The 3,593-nt window shown below is 39.0% G+C and overlaps 1 pseudogene; it reads right to left on the bottom strand.

Moving 5' to 3' along the window:
- Window positions 1-1,626: 1,626 nt before the first annotated feature.
- On the bottom strand, window positions 1,627-1,742 carry LOC111728037 (annotated as a pseudogene).
- Window positions 1,743-3,593: the final 1,851 nt, after the last annotated feature.

The raw sequence follows: 3,593 nt of genomic DNA, 5'->3' as shown, positions 1-3,593 counted from the left end.
ACCTCTGATGTTTCCTCCAATCAGCCTGGCTTCTTCTGTCCTAAAACTGCGGATCTATTTATGACACCAGAGTCACTGGATTTCATATCCACACCTACATAGGCCCTGCACTTTATCAGCAAAGTAATTATCTTTTGTTTGTTTGGTTGGTTGGTTTTGTATTTAAGTCAGTATCAGCTATATTGGGGACAAATATCAGATAGTCAAGAAACAAACAGAATCTCATCAGCCTGGCTGACTGGTGCAGCTCAGGGCAGAGAACAGAAGCACAGTCTGGAGGGGCTGTCTCAAAGCTGGAGAATGCAAAGTGGCTGTCATGTGGGTTGCAGCCAGTTTATGGCCATGGAGACTGGGGCTTTAGTATGCAGCATGATAAATCAGATTTTTCCCCTCCAACCTGAGCAGCCTTGCAGTGGGTGTATTTGCACCCTCCCTAAGCCTCCGCGTGCAGATGAATCGCTCGTTAAGCTCAGATGCACTTGTTTTCTTATTATCGCTTGTCAACACTACAGCACATAGGAAAGTGATTTTGAAAGAGAAGGAGAAAGCCCAGGAACTTTGAATGAAGCTTTTTTGTGTGTATCTGTGAATGGGATGTATTTATGGTTCTGCTTTGGCTTATTAAAAAAAAAAAATCAAGATTTGGATGTAAGAAAAAACAATACTGGCAAATATATCACAAAATATCTGACAACTTAAAATCAAGTTATGGGTAATTTGCAGAAATTTAACCTCATCACGTTAGTGTAGAAGAAAGTGGATGCAGCTTTATAAATTATTTTCACAAGACAGACACACTTTAGATGATTTTCCTTGTGGTTATTTTCACGTGAGCAAGATTTAAATCTAGTTCATTGTAAATATACACACTGGAAGAACATTTTTGCAATTTTTTTTTTAAATAAATTCTTCCTAGCATGGAGGGAGTATTCTTGCATTTGTAACAAGCTACCTGGCATTAGCTTGGAGAGAGTAACAAAATATTGGCTTAAATAAAAAAAGAAAAGAACTGTCAGTAGCAATCAAAATTTACTTTAGTAAACAGCAGATCGGTAATGTCCCCGGCATTTTTATGTAGACTCTCCCTGCTGGTTCCCTAGGAGATGACTGAAGTTAACCTCTTCACTGCTGTATAAATTGAATAAATTTTCAGAGCATCACTTGAAGCCCACAGTCCTGCCCGCATCTCATTAATCAGTGGCCAAGAGCCTCAATTTCAAAGAGCTTTTGGTCGGCTAAAAGGGTTAATGATCCAGGATAGCTCTTGATACCAATTTGAGTCCTCCTGTGTTTTGGGGGTACCTTGTCTTACTAAGTTTTTATTATTTGATCAAGAATGCATCTTTGGTTAACAGTGGCCAGGACATCTTTGCTCTTTCTTTCCCAGTCTTACGGAAAAAAACAAGGTCTCTTGACTTTCAAGACATACGCGGCCAGTGACTATGTTTCCAGAACTGGTTTCAAGAAACTCAGTGTTTACTTTTTTGTACAGTGTATTGATATATTTTTTTAATTTTCCAATATTTTATTAGGCAATTTTTAAAATATGCATTACATTGGAAAGAATCATACACTGATCAGACATACATCCACCACATACATTATATAATTTTTTTCTTGTTCTTCACATGTAGGGAATTTGCTCCTAGGGAGGCCCTAAGTCTTGTGCCCCTCACGGTAATAACCCAGAGTCCTGTTGGGTGTGCTGTAAACAGAGAAGCCCCTTGTTCTAAGCACACCCCTTATATTGTAATTTTTAAAATGACACTTTGAAAAAAATGTACATTGTGTTCTAACGATTAGCAAGATCCCTTCATTTTTATATATCATTACCCAGATGAATATTATGTTATGAATCAGGCAGTCTAATACTTCTCTGAGAGATTTGTGTCTGACGTTATGGGGAAAGTTGATGGCGTATTATGGCAGCAATCCCGGAGAGAGAGGCCCGGATCAGTAAGTCACAGCTTCTCTGGGCCTCAGTTTCTTCATGGAGGCTCACTTGAAATAAAATACTTTACAGAGCTTATAAACTCTAAGCTGTTATGCAAATATAGGTCTTTATTTTTATACTTTTATGTCAGTATTGGAAGATATTAAAAAATCAGACCCTAATATTATTCAAGAGAATTGCCAATCTTAACAAACTGTATTTAGTTTATTTTACTGTGGGAAGCTTTACTCCTAGTTGCCCTTAATTTTCCCCCCAGTAATGAGAGAAGTATCTGTCATACTTCTCTCAGACCACATTTAATCAAAATAATTTTGTACTTGTGCAAATCCTATGCATTAATGTTCTCTGTCTTACAGATTTTTGTTATCCAAGGAAGATGCCTAAGACAAATCCTGGAGTTACCGTATCTTATGAAAAAACAAACACATGTTTTAATATTTTTCCTGCTTGAATCCTGAATGCTGGCTTTCCCCTGCCCCCCTTCCCATCCTCGTATTATCATGGTTATTCACAACCATGCTGGCAACTTTTCCTTAACCTTGACGGGGTGCTCCAGATCTGAAAAGCTCTTTCTACAGCCAGAAGCAGCAGTTGGAGTTTGAAAAGGTATAATGAACCAGGGAAATATAACAAAGAAAGACGTTGCCCCAAGAAAGAGTCTATAATACGAAGCATACCTCTGACATATGGGCTTCATCTTAAATGCATCTGAACTAAATTTTGTCTCTGGTTTTTAATTCCTAATTTTTGGGAGAGACTTTTGCTCTAGAAATTTTTCCACTGTTCAAAGAAACAGAAAAACACATTTTAAAGAATCAGGCCAGGTAAAACGATTCTGTTCTCTCTTGAGAATAGAGACTGAATTATAAAGAATGGATTATGGAGGCATTGGCAACTTTAATTTGCTATTTTATTCCTGTGCAGGTTTCTATTGGAAAAAGCTGGTGGTTGAAATGTGTGTGTGTGTGTGTGTGTGTGTGTACACAAAAATATGCACATACACATATTTCATAGAGATAGGAAGAGCCAGCAGATTAGCAGAATTCTAGAACAACAAAACTTCTTTTGCAAGGTGGAATCAATTATCCAAAACTGATTCTAAAATATTTATATATTTCAAGAGATTTCACCATCTTTTAATTTCCCCTTTCACCGTGTGACAGACAATAAGCTATCCCTAAGCATGACCAAAGCCCATGCTATGCATGTGCATTAAAGCATTATCCATCTGGCGACGACAGCCAGGAGGAGATGAGAAGTGCTAACTAGCTTACTTGTTTCCTTATCCAATACCTAAGCTGATGAACCCCAGTCATCAAAGAGAAACCCCACTGCTCACATATTACCCTTGCTTGGGACTTACCAATGCATCAGATATTTCAGAGATTTATTCCTGAAAGCCAATCCTGGTTTAGAATTCAGTGTGGGTGAGGGGGCTGCTGACTCAGGGAGGCCGCAGGGACTCTGTGGCTGACTGCTGGGCAACCGCCCCTCCCAGCACTGCAGACATACAGAAGGCAAAATGAATGACCTCATCTACAAATCAGCTGTTTGATATGCAGATCGGACCACAGGCCTCTTCAATAACACAGCACTTCCCCAGGCAGCAGGTGCAGTGAAGAAGCAGTGGCCTTTCCTC

Source organism: Otolemur garnettii, unplaced genomic scaffold, assembly GCF_000181295.1.
Source record: "Otolemur garnettii isolate 467f Iridium unplaced genomic scaffold, OtoGar3 scaffold00139, whole genome shotgun sequence".
Classification (NCBI taxonomy): Eukaryota; Metazoa; Chordata; class Mammalia; order Primates; family Galagidae; genus Otolemur; species Otolemur garnettii.
This window is presented reverse-complemented; position numbering and strand designations above follow the sequence as displayed.